The sequence below is a fragment of the Pteronotus mesoamericanus genome, unplaced genomic scaffold (assembly GCF_021234165.1).
Source record: "Pteronotus mesoamericanus isolate MK-2021 breed Mesoamerican mustached bat unplaced genomic scaffold, CSHL_Meso_final contig_74, whole genome shotgun sequence".
NCBI lineage: Eukaryota > Metazoa > Chordata > Mammalia > Chiroptera > Mormoopidae > Pteronotus > Pteronotus mesoamericanus.
The window spans coordinates 5,182,577-5,198,639 of record NW_026555247.1 but is presented as its reverse complement, the minus strand read 5'-3'; the positions used below and the strand labels follow the sequence as shown (position 1 = coordinate 5,198,639).

Sequence of the window (16,063 nt, the reverse complement as noted above, 5' to 3'; positions counted from 1 at the left end):
ACGCAGCGAGCGTGGCGGCCATCTTCTTAAGGATACGTCAGCTGAGCCCGTTAAGGGCTGAAGAGGAGCGTTGCGCAAGCGCGCCCAAGACAGTCACAGGTAACTCCCATCTGACGGGCGAGGCGTCGCCGTCGTCGCCGGAAGTTTGGCGTTTATGCGCCGCGGGGGAGGTGGCTGTCGCGGCAGAAGCAGCTGAGTGTCTCTTGATACCCGGATGTGAGGCGGACAGCCGGCTCCCGTTGAACCCTCGGCCAGGAGTGAAAAAGGTACGCGAGCGTCCTGACCGTCTCCGCTGCCTGCTGTCGGGCCGCCTGCGTCCTCATTTCTCTTTTGCCAGCCCCTGTAAGGGCCGGACGGCTCTCCCCTTTCCTGTCTCACCCTCGTGTCGTGTTGCCCCGCACGCCTCTTCCTACTCCTCTTGTCCCAGCTCCTCGCGCCTTTGGGAGACAGTGGGCAGCTCCCACACGCCGTCGGCCTGAGGTAAGCAAACAACCTGCGCCTCTCGGCTGCCCAGTCGCCGCATCACCTGCTGCTGCCTGCTGGGCGGTCGGCAGTAAGAAGGGGCAATGATCCAGGACCAGCTGGGGCTCTCGGCGGCCGCTAGAGCGCCAGAGCCCCGAGGTGGCGTGCATCTATTGAGTGAAACTACGAGTGGCGTCGGGGGTGGTCTGCAGGTAGCCCTGGGCCTTGTTCTCGCCCCTGGCGGCTTTCCTTCTCGGTGTTTCCCCTGAGCCTTCGCGGAGCTGCGGTTCTAGCGGCTTGCTGCCCTGCCCCCGCCGCCACCCACTGACCCGGCCTGAACCCTGAGGCCTCTGCAGTCTGGGGTGGGGGGACGACTCGGTGCGGGGGCGGGGATGTGGGGATCTTGGTTTCACAGTCTTTAGCCTGTGACGGGAGCGGTGGCTTGAGTCCAAGGTCATAGAGTAATTTGGGTTGGATGTGAAGATCTTGGGCACAGGTAGAGTTCCCCCGGGAGGAGATATAGGTGCAGTGAAGGCCATAATGAAGTTTAGAGAGAGAGATGTGAGCAGAAGGGGACTGGGCTCTCGATTTTTGTCATTATTCATAAGAAGATTTGACAAATAATGTTTGTTTTATTTGGACAGAATGGGATAGCAAGTCCAATCTCCTTGTCCATCCCCTACCTCCCCCACTACCACCTCTAAACGGCGAGTTCTGAAAACCCAGCACGTACAGTGTTTTCCGGGGTGGGGGTGGGGTGGGCGGGGTGGGGGTGGGGCACGCAGTGGGGGAAGAGGAAGGAGTTAAATTATTGAGATTTGAGAAGTACTTAATTTTTACAGCACTTAAATCCCTGAAATGGGATATTTCCAGCAGGAAGTAGCTGCAGCACACAGTATTTAAATATTGTTATCAAATGATATTTTAATAAATAATTGACTTTTGTAGAAACCAGTAAACGATGCTACTTAGTGGAATAGGAGAATGTGGGTTTTGTTTTTCCCACCTAAACAATACATTTTAAAAAACTGGGTAAAACATTGGTTTCAGTTTAAGACATTCTGGTTGCAGTGAACTTTGCTGTATTTGTCCTTTCTTCTGACTTGGTACTTAAATTCTGCTTTACACGGGGCCCTAACACCAATGGAATTTTTTTTTTAATTTGAAAAACTTGAAAATTCTCACCATGGAATTAGATATGAGAATAGGGTAAAAAGTCCTTTAAAATGTTTATTTTGGAAGTTGCAAATTCAGGCCTTAAAGTACGTGAGGAAATAAGAAAACAGATACTTCCTCCTTTTAGGGAGAATGAAGTATATACCTCCTACAATCAAATGTGTGACTTTGGAAGTACCTTTTTTAGAACAAAACCTACCCTGGCTTATAAGCTTCTGCCTGCCTTAATCATTCCTGGCATATACTGCCATTCCTCATTGATCAGCATTGTAATTCTGTAGTAAACAATAACTTTTTTTAACACCAGCCCCATGCAAGGTTTTGCGCTAGGTAGGCATTTAAATCAATAAATTATGCCTACAAAAGAACTGAAAAAGGACCCCAATTAATGAATGCCATTAACTCCCTTTGCTGGATGGCATTTTGTAGGTTGGTAATTTATTACAGGACAAAGCATATTGTATTTACTCTAATAACGAAGGTGACTAACATTGCACAATTGAAAATAATAGATTTTTAAGTAAAAGTTTTTTCATGACTTTTATTGGCAGATTTATGTTTCAGAGATCTTTGAATAACCTCTATTTAAGGTGATAAGTTTAGAAACCAACTCCAGTAAAATCGTTACCACAGGTAATTCTCTAAAGGACTATGTTAACTCTTTGAAGCCCAGACTGTTTTCTGTGCACTTTTTTGGGGGGTGGGGGGGCTCAATGAAAGTTCTTGAAGCCCAGACTGTTTTCTGTGCACTTTTTTTTTTGGCGGGGTTGCTCAATGAAAGTTCTTTTGTCTCTTTTCTGTGTAAGTTCTAGTTACATTATATTACTGTAGTTACTTTTGGCAAATATATCATTGTGTTAACCTAATCATCCTGTCTTTTTTGAGGGGACTACATCTTATGCTTAATTGGATTACAGTACACCTGAAAACAAAATTTACGTGCTGTGCTCTCCAGCTTACTTTAAACATTTATGGCTGCATGTGTGAGAGTCAACAGAAATAACTCAGGATATAAATAAAAATGGGGTATTAAATGGAGTGGTTCTCAAACTATTTAGTCAGAATCCCTTTATATTCTTAAAAATTATGTAGGACTCCAAATAGATTTTGTTTAATGGGTTATTCTCATTGATAGTTACTGTATTTGAAATAAAATGTGTTAATTCATGAAAGAATAACTAAACTAATTACAGGTTAATATAAGTAACATTTTTTAATGGAAAACAACTACTTTCCAAAACAAAAAAATTAAAAAATGGCATATGTTTTACTTTTTTGGTGAATTTCTTTAATATCAATTTCTGCATTTATTATGTTATATGTTGTTCTGGTTGAAATAGATGAAAACCTAGCATCACTGTTGGAAGGAGTACTTTAATAACCATTTTAGATAATTGTAATAGTCTGATTCCACAACAAAACTCAACAAATGGTAATTTTTTTAAATGTTTGTTGCAGTGTGGAATCTGAAACCATATCCATACAGTTTTCTTGTAATACTGCATTAAAACTCATTGGTCTGTTTTGCACTTTTCATTGATCTTTTACCTATGCATGATTTTGATCTAAGGACCCCTCCAAAAGGGTCTCTGGAATCCTTAGGGTCCCTTAGCACATTTAGAAAACTACTGCTTTAATTTAAATAAATAGTTTAGAATTAATGTAGTTATTGAAGCTGAAAAGGATAGTGATAATATGGAAATGAACTTGTCGGGTAGTTCAGTAAAACCAGGAGTAACTAAGGTAAATATATTCTTTTTTATATTCTCTTTTCATCAAAAGTGTTACTGTATCAGTAATATTATTGTAGCTTATTATTATTATCGCTAATACTGAGTAAGTGTTTTTGCTGTGCCATGAGCTGTTTTAAGGACTTTATATTTGGAAATGTTTCTATTGTGTCATCTTTAGTGATGGATGGATAAGAGAAAGGAAAATATAATTTAACTTATTTTTCCCTACATACATTATTCTTTATAACACAAATATAGTTCCATAGACTGAAGGCTTTCCTTCTACGATCAACAAGACAAGGATGTCTGTTCTTGCCATCTATATTCAACATTGTGCTGGAGGTTCTACCCAGGACAATTAGGCAAGAAAAAGAAATAAAGGCATCCAGATTAGAAAGTAATAAAAAAACTATTTCTGCTTGCAGATGACATGATCTTATATGATGAAAATCCTAAGGAATCCACAAAAAAAAGCTTTAGAACTAATAAATGAATTCAATAGAGTTATAGAATACGAAGTCAATGTACAAAAATCAATTGTATTTTTGTATACTACCCATGAATCACCCAAAAAGAAAATTAAGAAAAGAATTCCTTTTATAATAGAATAAAAAAATAAAATACAGTAGGTCCTCGATAATGTCATTTCATTCAATATAGTTTTCTTATTAAACAATGTTTCTGGGGTACCATGAGAACTTAACCCTTTTTTACACCAATTAAACTATGTCTATGATAAAATTGGTTTCATTTACATTGTTTCCCTTAACATTGCTCAACCTAATGACGATGTTACATTAATATACTTACAAATAAATTTAGCAAGAGAAGTGCAAGGCTTGACACTAAAAATTATTAAACATTGCTTACAATATTAAAGATAAGCTAAGTACATGGAAAGATATCCATGTGTAAGGATTGGAAGACTTAACATTAAGGAGCAATATTCCACATCGATCTACAGAATTAGTGCAATCCCTGCCAAAATCCTAGCTAACTTTTTTGCAGAAATTGACAAACTCGTCCTAAAATTCATACAGAATAGCCAAAACAATCTTAAAAAAACAATAAAAAAGTTGAGGGACTCACACTTCCTCATTAAAAAACTTACTGCAAAAGGAGCCAAGAACCCTTCCCAGGTAGCTCAGTTGGTTAGAGCGTAGTCCCAACGCGCCAGGGTTGCAGGTTTGATCCTGGTCGGGGCACATAAAAGAATCAGTCGATGAATGCATAAATAAATGGAATAACAAATCAGGCAATCAGTGAATCCCTCTCTTCCTCCCTCCCACCCTGCTTCCCCTTCTCCCTTCCTCTCTTTCTGGAAATCAATCAATAAATTTTTTTTAAAAGGAGCCAAGAATGTACAATAGGGAAAGGACAGTTTCTTCAGTAAATAGTGTGAAAACTGGAAAGCCACAAACAGAATTGAAAATGGACCCCTGTCTTATACCATGCATAAAAATTAACTCAAAATGAATTAAAGACTTGAATGTAAGACCTGAAACCATAAAACTCCTAAAAGAAAATATCAGTGATAAGTTCCTTGATATTAGTCTTGGTGGTGATTTTTTTGAATCTGACACCAAAAGGAAAAACAACAAAAGCAAAAATAAACAAGTGGGGACAATGTCAAGCTAAGCAGCTTCTGCATAGCAAAGGAAACCAACAAGATGTAAAGGTAACCTACTGAATGGGAGAAAGTATTTGTAAATGACATATCTGATAAGGGGTTAATAATCAAAATATATAAAGAACTCATAGAATTCAATAGCAAAAAACAAAACAAAACAAAATCCAGTTACAAATGGTCAGAAGATCTGACTAGACATTTTTCATAAGAAGGCATACAGATGGCCAACAGGTACAGGACAAGATGTTCAGCATCACTAATCATCAGAGAAATGCGAATCAAAACCACAGTGGGATATCACTTCACATTTGTTAGAATGGCTATTATCAAAAAGACAAGAAATAACAAGTGTTGGTGAGGAAGTGGAAGAAAGGGAAGCCTTGTGTGCTGTTGGTGGGAATGTAAATTGATGTAGCCACTTTGGAAAACAGTACGGAGGTTTCCCAGAAAATTAAAAATAGAGTTACTATATGATCCATCAATTCCACCTCTGCATATTTATCCAAAGAAAATGAAGAATACTAACTCAAAATGATATATGCACTCCCATGTTCATTGCAGTTCACTGCAGCATTATTTACAATAGCGAAGATATGGAAACAACTTAAGTCTCTATCTTTGGATGAATGGATAAAGATGTGGTACATATATACAGTGGAATATTATTCAGCCATAAAAAAGAAGGAAGCTATAGTACATATGTACCTGAAGGGCATTATGCTAGGGGAAACAAGTTGGACAGAGAAAAGACAAATGCTGTATCAGTTAGGTTCTTGGACCCAATATCTGTATGTGTGCCTCTGTGTATTTGTGTTTGTTGAGGGGCTTCCTGTACAATACCAAACAATTTCAGACACCACCAAGGTGTCATACAGTTCAACACAACTTTGACACTATCTACCTAGAGATAGTGTCAAATCCCACAGGTGAAGGATTCAGTCTTAACCTCCCCTCTGTCCCTGAAACTATCTCTCTCTCTCTCTCTCTCTCTCTCTCTCTCTCTCAACACATTCACTTCAGATGCCAGTCACAAGCCCAGATTGTTACCTGTGCTTCTGAATTATCAGCTACAGACTGGAGGTTCCAATGACCTTCTTTGACTCAATGTCAGTTGCAAAGTCCAAGTTGTTAACCTGTACTTCTATAAATCAGAAGTTCCCATGACCTCTTCCTTGTGTTCAGTTAATTTGCTAGAGCAGCTCACAGAACTCTGGGAACCATTTTAACTCAGAAACGGCCAGATGGAGGAGGTGCATAGGGCAATGTATGGAACAGGGGTGTGGTACTCCCATTGTTCTCTTGAGCACCTTACTCTCCCCAAATTGCCATGTTATTAACCAACCCAGAAGCTCTCAACCCTGTTCTTTTGGGGTTTTATGGAGGCTTCATTACATGTGCATATGTCATTAAATCATTGCCATTAGTGATTGATTGAACCTCTAGCCCCTGTTCCTTCCCTGGAGGTCCAGGGAGTGAGACTGAAAGTTCTAACCCTCTAATGGCATGGTCGGCTCTAGTGGCAACCAGCTCCCATCCTTAGGTACTTTCCAAAAGTCACCTAATTAACGTATCAAAAGACACCATTATCACTCTCAACACTTAGGAAATTCCAAGGGTTTTGAGAGCTGTGAGCCAGGATGAAGACCAAATAAATGCAGGTGGGGCAAAAGTAGATTTACAGTTCATGTGGAAAATAATACAATAATAATAATGCAAGAATAAACTCTGTTTTGAGTATTCATAAGTGTAAACGTAGTTTTGCCTAATCCTGATTTTTTATTTTAAATAACAATATTGTACAATATGATCTCACTTATATATGGAATCTAAAAAAAGAAAAAACAAAACCTGTAAACAACAACAAAACAAGCCCATAGATAGAATAGATTGCTTGCCAGAGTCAGATGGGGGTGGGTGAAATGGGTGAAGGAGGTCAAAAACTACAAACTCCCGGGTATAAATAAGTCATGGGGATGCAATATACAGCATGGTGACTGTAGTTAATACTGTATTGCATATTTGAAAGTTGCTAAGAGTACATCTTAGATGTTATCATCACAAGAAAAAATTTTTTTCATAACTATGTAAGATGGCAGATGTTAATCATACTTATTGTGGTGATCATTTCACAGTGAAAATGTCAAACCATGTTGTACAATGTGCTTCAGTTAAAAAAAAATCTTACTACAAAGCTACAGTAATCAAGACTTTGTGGTACTGGCATAAGACCATAAAGATCAGTGGAACAGAATTGTGAGTACAGATATCATCCCATATGTTTATGGGCAAATGATTTTCTTCTCTTTTTTTTCCCCAAAGATTTTATTTATTTATTTTTAGAGAGACCAGAAGGGAGAGAGAAAGAGAGGGAAAGAAAAATGCGAGAGATACAAGTATGGGTTGCCTCTCGCATGCTTCCTACTGAGGAGCTGGCCTGCAACACAACCCAGGCATGTATCCTGACCAGGAAGCGAAGCTGTGACCTTTCAGTTCGCAGGCCAGTACTCAAACCAATGAGTCTCACATGCCAGGTTGGCAAATGATTTTCTACAAGAGTACCAAGATAATTCAGTGGTTAAGAAGAATGGTTTTTGTTGTTTTTTTTTTTTTTTTAAATCCTCACCCGAGGACATTTTTTTCATTGCTTCTAGAGAGAGGAAGGGGGAGAGAGAAACATCGAGTGGTTTTCTCCTTTATGCTCCTGGACTGGGGGTAGTACTTGTCTGAACAGGGGATCAAACCTGCAACCTAGGTATGTGCCCCCTACCGGGAATTGAACCTGCAACCTTTTGGTTATGGGATGGTGCTCCAACTAACTTGAGTTACACCCACTGGGGCAAGAATGGTCTTTTTAACAAATGGTGCTGAAACATTTGGTTATCCATATTTAACACTGAAGATTTTACCCCACTTCATACCGTATACAAAATGAACTCTTGATGAATTAAAAGATCTAAATGTAAACTAAAACTGGATAAATGTGTACCTTCATGGTCTTGGATTAGGTAATAGTTTCTTAGACATGACACCTAAATCACAAACAACCAAAGAAAAAATAGATTAATTGGATGTTATGAAAATTAAAGTTACCTGTATGGAAGGACCTGTATATCAAGAAAGTGAAAACTGACATACTGAAGACAATATTTGTAAATCATACATATGATGAAAGTCAAATATATAGGTAAAGAACTCTTATGTCTCCATAATAAAAAGGAAAATGACTAAATTTTAAAAATGAAAAAAGGATTCTGACATTTCTCCATAAAAGAAATACAGATGGCCAATAAGCATATGAAGAGATACTCAATGTAATTAGTGATTAGGAAAATGCAAATTAGAGCTGCAGTGCAGTAGTACTTTACACCCAGAAGGATGGCTAAAATGTAAAAATGATAATAACAAATGCTGACAAGGTTGTAGAAAAATTGGAACCTTTATACAAAGCTGGTGGAAATTTAAAATGATGTAGCTGGTTCGGAAAACATTCCCTTAAAAGTTGAACATAGAGTTACCATCTGGCCCAGCAATTGCAGTTTTAGAGAGATATATACACCCAAGAGACCTAAAATACCCACAGAAACTCATTCAGGATTAATCATAGCAGCATTATTCATGGGAGCCAAAAGGTAGAAACAGTCTATCTAACATTCCATCAGTTCATGAATAGGTAAGCAAAAGTGGCAGGTTCGTACATTGGAATAGTATTCAGCATAAAAAACAAGGTATTTCTAATACATGCTACAACATTACTTGAACCTTGAAAACGTTACGCTAAGTAAATGCCAGTCACAAAAGGCTGAACATTTTATGGTTCCATTTGTATGAAACATCTAAAATAACCAAATTTGTAGAGACAGAAAGTAGACTTGTAGTTGCTGGGGGCTCAAAGGACTGGGAAATGGGGAATGACTGCTAAAGGGGTTATGAAAATATTCTGGAGATCAGGTACATTAAGGGTGGTATTGTAACTGAGCAAACCTGGCCACCTCCATGTGGCGCCCTGATGCATAACCCAACAATTAATGTTGAGGGAAACATTTTATTTACAGGATTCCAATCTTGAAGTGAGGGCTGAGAGCACTCCTGCTCAGAGCATTGTCCTCCCATGAGACGCAGCACTTCCTTTACTCCCCACCAAGCTATAAACCAAAAACATGCCCCAAAATTCCTTATATCCTTATCTGTTCTTAAGCCAGCTGTGCAAACAGTTCTCCATTCCTTCTGGAAACACTCATGGGTTTCAGAATTGCTATTCTCTCACAAGACCTCTCTCCTTCAGGATCTGGGGTATGTTGTCCTCCATGTAGTAGTCCCGGAAAACATGTGTCATGTTATCCTAGATCATGGTAAAGTCTGGGAAGGCACACATCCCAAGAAAGTGGCTTCTTTGTATGTCCTTCAGAGAACCAAAAGTCTGCAGTCTTAGCATTCCTGGCCACAGTTCAGCATTCCAGGCTCCACCCATGAATCTGTGCTTGATTAGTCAGGTTCCCACAATTCTCAGCTCCATCAGCTTTGCTGGGGACTTCTTCAGGGAGGCTTCCCGATGGATCTCCTCTTTCTCACTCCAGCTCCTACTCACTACCGACAGGCTTGCCTACTTCCTACTCTACAGCCTGCATGGCTGCATCTCCTCATAGCTGCCTCTTTCTTACTATAGCAGGCTGCATGGTGGAATCCTGTCAACAGTATGGCTACTTGTTGCTTCCTGACTACCCCATAGTGAACCTGCCCTTATTTTAAATGACCCAGAGCTGCCTACATGACCTCATATCTGTCTCCTGCTACAATTTGCTGCTTTTGTTAGTTCTCCTGTATATTTACATTTTTTTCGACTGCCATCTTTAGTCAGGACAAGAGTGACTATGACACAGGGACCTCCACCTCCCCTGTGTCAGGAGTCCCTGAATACTCTTAAAATCACTTAGTCCTTTTGCCTGGGGCTGTAGTACAACAATTAACTAGCTATCAACCTGCCATAGATAGGCAAAGTATCTAAAGCAGTGTTATCCCATTCTTCCCTTCCCCCAACCATGGGCTGTGGGGAATTTCTCCTATACTTTGGGACCCCTCACTCTGCACGGTTACAGTGTGGTCTAACACCCTAGAGACACTTTCTGCAAATGTTGTGGAATTAGATCATGGCAATTGTACAATTCCAAATGTACTAAAGACCAATAAGTTGTATACTATAAAGAGGTGAATTTAATGGTATAGGAATTATTTCAATTATAAAATGTTTTTCAGAAACTCACTTTAAAATGTGATATACAGTGTAAATATTTTGATTAAAATTTGATTACTTTTTATTGTAGAGCACAGTGGGGAAATTGGATATAATCTTAAATTCTTGGGTACTTTCTAACTTGTATCTTGTAAATATTTTTCTGTAGTTAAATAAAAATGTTATTGTGGGTTTTCTAAAGTGATCATTTTATGTAAAGTTTGATTATTGTATTTTGGTCCCAATATTGATTTTATTAGGATTATATTAATAAGCTACCTATGGCTGGAGGGGGTGTTCTCAATCTGTTAGCAGGTTAGAGAATGCATTTTGGTCCTTGATTGCAAGGTTTATTTAATAGAAAGGGGGTTATTAAGTTTTATAATGCAAGATTCATAATGGTTTAGCATGTAGGGCAAGCTAAAGTTATCCTTAGCATACCTGAACAGGTTATTGACAATTACTGTAGATTTGTGTATGAAATTACATCTTTTCTAAGGTAGGTGCCAACTGCCAAATGTATTAAATACTTAAAAGTGAGGGGAAAAGAATTACAATGATGTAATTTGTCATTTAAAAAAATAGTATTCTTAATGCTAAAGTAATAAAGGAAATTAAATAAACTTTGTTTTTTCAAGTTATAACCCCTCAGAGGCTTAATCTTCAGTACTGTAAGTTTGGAGCTTCCCAGAAAATAAAAATTAACAGCAATATGTGGATTAACAGGTATTGCTGTATGAGAAGCTGTCCTAGAACTAATGGCTTAAAACAGCAATTTATTAATCTTGCTTACACATTTGTAGAGCTGCTGTGGATTAGGTGATTTAGGTTAGGCTTATCAGGGCATCTGTGGCTGTGGGTGTGCTTTACTTCTCATTGTAGGTTGGGCTTGGCATCTTACCTGGGGTTTTGCTTAGTTCTACTCCTTGTGTTTATTCTGGGGCCTAGGCGGAAGGGGCAGTTTCTGCCTGGTGAAGCATGGTGATGGCAGAGATACAAGAGGGCAAGCCCAACTGCACAAAGACATTGCAAACCTTTGCATCATTTCTGCTGACATCCCATTAGTCACAACAAGTCATGGCCAAGGCTTTGGGGCAGGGAAATACACTTTGCCCACCATGAGGCCAAAACAAGGCATGTGACCAAGCTCAGCATCAGTTGGGAAGGAAAATACACTCCTACAGAGGTGGGGTTTGGAGTAAGATGTAGTGATTATTTTGGAAGAAAACCCACATCTATTAAACAGTGTAAAAATGAGATGGTGCCCACATTGCAGCTGTGTGATGTTTTGCATATAATCATGAAAATTGTCATTAAGCCATTGTTTACTTAGTCTTGCTTAGTTTAAGTTGTTTTAATATATCATTTAAAAGATAATATTGTTTTTGTATTATCATGTTTTTTAATAATTATTTTTTTCTTAGCTATAGATTTTTCTTTTAAAGATTAATTCCCAAATACACAGGAAGTTATTAGAAGCATCAGTCAACTTAAAGAAAAAAGCGATATGTGATTTCCATTTCAGAAAGGTAAGTGGCTTATACTTTTATAATTTGGTGCCTTCCAAGATGACTAGTCAGTGTCCCAAATACACTTTATATTTTCAGAGAGAAATATAATTAATGTTTTTAAGTTTTTGCCAAGATTATATGTCTACATAATAAAATATTTATGTAGGTATGTAGTGAAGAGGAAGCTTTTTTCACACTTGTGGCACTTGGTCCTTTAGTTCTTTTATATTTATATTGTTCTGTTACCACACTAGCCATTTGTGGGTTCTTTCTTGTGGGTAAAGTATGTATTAGCTTTTGCTGTTTATTGCCAGTATTTTTCCCCAGTTTTATCTCTCAAACTTAGCTTCTGAATTTTGTGACAAGGCTCAAAAGCTCTCCCTCTCTGAAAATAAGTATTAAAATTCTCACACAGTTTTAATGGTTTGATTTTTAATGATTAAATTTTTCCTGGATATGATTTCATTCTTAAATCAAAATTACTAAGATGATTACTGAGTTTTCTTAACACCAATTGTTGAATAATAAACTTTTCTTCATTAATTTGAAATTAATGAAGTTACTGCCACCTCTATAAATATGTACTTTTTTTTACTATAAATTATTTTAAATTAATTAATTTTTTCAAATACATATGTCTCTGCCTTCCCCCACCACTTTTACCTGCCTCCCTCCCCCCATCCCTCCCGCAATCCTTCCCGACTTTGGCTTTGTCCATGAGTCCTTGCTATATGTTCCTTGACTTGACCCTTCCTTTCCTTTTCCCCTGCCCACCCCTCCCTCCTTCCCTCTTGTCTCTGTTGGTTTCTTTTCCTTTCAGTGTTGCTGGTCTTATTTTCCTTGCATCTTTGTTTTGTTCGTTAGGTTCCGTTTATAGGTCAGATCATATGGTATTTGTCTTTTGCCCCCTGGCTTATTTCGCTTAGCATAATGCTCTCTAGTTCATCCATGCTGTCGCGAAGTATGGTAGTTTTTTTCTCTGCTTCATAGTATTCCATTGTGTAAATGTACCATAGTTTTTTGATCCAATCATCTGCTGATGGGCATTTAGGTTGCTTCCAACACTTGGCTATTGTCAATTGTGCTGCTATGAACATTGAGATACATAGGTTCTTTTGCATTGGCGTTTTGGTATTCTGAGGGTATAGTCCCAGCAGGGGAATCACTGGATCAGAAGGCAGTTCCATTTTCAGCTTTTTGAGGAAATTCCACACTGCTTTCCACAATGGCTGCACCAGTCTGCATTCCCACCAACAGTGTACTAGTGTTCCCTTTTCTCCACAGCCTCGCCAGCACCTGTTGTTTGTGGATCTGTTTATGATGGCCATTCTGACCGGTGTGAGGTGGTACCTCATGGTGGTTTTGATCTGCATTTCTCTGATGGCTAGTGATGCCGAGCATCCTTTCAAATGTCTCTGGGCCCTCTGTATCTCTTCCTTGGAAAAGCGTCTGCCCAGGTCCTTTGCCCATTTTTTGATTGGATCATTTGTCTTCTTGGAGTGGAGTCGTGTGAGTTCTTTATATATTTTGGAGATTGAACCTTTATCTGATGTATCATTAGCAAATATATTTTCCTATACGGTTGGCTCCCTTTTCATTCTGCCCATGTTTTCTTTAGCCGCGCAGAAGCTTCTTATTTTGATGAGGTCCCACTTGTTTATTCTTTCCTTTATGTCCCTTGCTTTAGGAAACATATCGGTAAAAAAATTGCTGTGTGGGATATCTGAGAGTTTCCTGCCAGTGTTCTCCTCTAGGACTTTTATGGCGTTGTGACTTATATTTAAGTCTTTTATCCATCTTGAGTTTATTTTTGTGTATGGTGTCAGCTGATGATCCAATTTCAATTTTTTGCATGTAGCCGTCCAGCTCTCCCAACACCATTAGTTGAAGAGGCTATGATTGCTCCATTTTATGCTTCTGCCCCCTTTGTCAAATATTAGATGCCCGTATAGACCTGGGCTTATTTCTGGGCTTTCTATTCTGTTCCACTGGTCTATGGGTTTGTTCTTGTGCCAGTACCAGATTGTTTTGAGTATAGTGGCTTTATAGTATAGTTTGATGTCTGGTATTGTGATCCCTCCTACTCTGTTTTTCTTTCTCAAAATTGCTGCGGCTATTCGGGGTCGTTTATGGTTCCATATAAATTTTTGAAATGTCTGTTCTATTTCTGTGAACTATGTCATTGGTATCTTAGTAGGGATTGCGTTGAATCTATAATTGCTTTGGGTAGTATGGACATTTTTATGATATTCTTCCAATTCATGAGCATGTTATATGCTTCCATTTATTTGTGTCTTCCTTAATTTCTTTCTTCAATGTTGTATAGTTTTCTGCATACAGGTCTTTTACCTCCTTGGTTAAATGTATTCCTAGGTACTTTATTTTTCTTGTTGCTATATCCAATGGTATTTTTTTTCTGATTTCTTCTTTTTCTGTTTCATTGCTGGTGTACAAAAATGCCTTTGATTTCTGAATATTGACTTTGTATCCTGCTGTTTTGCCAAATTCACTTATTAGGTTGGAGTTTTTTGGTGGAGTCTACAGCGTTTTGTATGTACACTATCATGTCATCTGCAAACAATGATAGCTTTACTTCCTCCTTTCCTGTTTGGATGCCTTCTGTTTCTTTTTCTTGTCTGACCGCTGTGGCTAGGACTTCTAATAGTATGTTGAATAGAAGTGGTAAAAGCGGACATCCTTCTCATGTTCCTGATCTTAGTGGGAAAGCTTTTAGTTTTTGCATGTTGAATATAATGTTGGCTGTAGGTTTTTCATATATGGCCTTTATTATGTTGAGAAATGCCCCATTCACTCCCATTTTGCTGAGTGTTTTGATCATAAATGGGTGCTGTACGTTATTGAATGCTTTTTCTGCATCTATCAAGGTGATCATGTGGTTTTGTCTTTGCTTTTGTTTATGTGATGTATTATGTTTATTGATTTGCGTATATTGAACCATTTCTGCATCCCTGGGATGAATCCCACCTGATCATGGTGGATAATCTTTTGAATGTATTGCTGGATGCGGTTTGCCAATATTTTGTTGAGGATTTTAGCATCTATGTTCATCAGTGAAATTGGCCTGTAGTTTTCTTTCTTTGTAGTGTCTCTATCTCGTTTTGGGATCAGGGTGATGCTGGCCTTATAGAAAGAGTCTGGGAGTCTTCCCTCCTCTTGGATTTTTTGGAATAGTCTGAGAAGGACAGGGGTTAGCTCTTCCTTAAATGTTTTGTAAAATTCTCCTGTGAAACTGTCCGGCCCAGGGCTTTTGTGTGCTGGGAATTTCTTCATTACTGCCTCAGTTTCCCCAGCTGTTATCGGTCTGTTCAAGCTTTCTGTTTCTTCCTCCTTCAGTGTTGGAAGATTATACTTTTCTAGAAATTTGTCCATTTCATCAAGGTTTTCAAATTTATTGGCATATAATTGTTCATAGTAGTTTCTGACAATCCTTTGTATTTCTGTGGTATCAGTTGTTATTTCTCCTCTTTCATTTCTGATATTATTTATTTGGGTCCTCTCCCTTTTTTTCTTGATGAGTCTGCTTAAGGGCTTGTCGATTTTATCTTTTCAAAGAACCAGCTCCTGGATTGGTTGATCCTTTGAATTGTTCTTTTTGTCTCAACGTCATTCAGTTCTGCTCTGATCTTGATTATTTCCTTCCTTCTACTTGCTCTGGGATTTATTTGTTGTTTTTTCTCCATTTCTTGAAGTTGTAGTGTTAGGTCTTTTATTTGAAATGTTTCTGTGTTTTTTAGGTAGGCCTGTATTGTTATGAACTTCCCTCTCAGGACTGCCTTTGCTGTGTCCCATAGGTTTTGGACTGTGGTATGTTCATTTTCATTTGTTTCCAGAAACTTTTTGATTTCTTCTCTTATCTCATTATTGACCCATTCATTGTTTAATAGTGTTCGGAGTCCATGAGTTTGCAAGTTTTTCAGGTTTCTTTTTGAGGTTGATTTCCAGTTTCAAGCCCTTGTGGTCCGAGAAAAAGTTTGATATTATTTCAATTTTCCTGAATTTGCTGAGGCTTGCTTTTTGTCCTATCACGTGGTGTATCTTAGAAAAAGTTCTATGCACATTTGAAAAGAATGTGTAGTTTTCTTCTTTGGAATGTAAGGTTTTATATATGTCAGTTAAGTCTATTTGATTCAATACGTCATTCAGCTCCACAGTATCCTTGTTGATGTTTTGTTTGGAAGAGCTGTCCATTTTTAACAGTGGGGTTTAAAATCCCCTACTATCAGTGTGTTGCTGTCTTAATTTTCTTGAGGTCGTCCAAGATTTTCCTTATATATTTGGGTGCTCCTATGTAGGGTGCATATAA

At 38.4% G+C, this 16,063-nt stretch overlaps 1 protein-coding gene across 2 annotated transcripts in view; it reads left to right on the top strand.

The window, feature by feature from the left end:
* Window positions 1–67: 67 nt before the first annotated feature.
* Window positions 68–16,063, top strand: part of ESCO1 (establishment of sister chromatid cohesion N-acetyltransferase 1) — a 69,533-nt gene continuing 53,537 nt past the window's right edge. Inside the window, exons 1-3 of one of the 2 annotated variants that reach the window (XM_054583434.1) lie at window positions 68–266; window positions 338–480; window positions 11,653–11,757. The gene's annotated coding sequence lies outside the window, so the exon portion shown is untranslated. The remainder of the gene's footprint in view (window positions 267–337; window positions 481–11,652; window positions 11,758–16,063) is intronic. The other variant, XM_054583435.1, reaches the window with a different exon arrangement.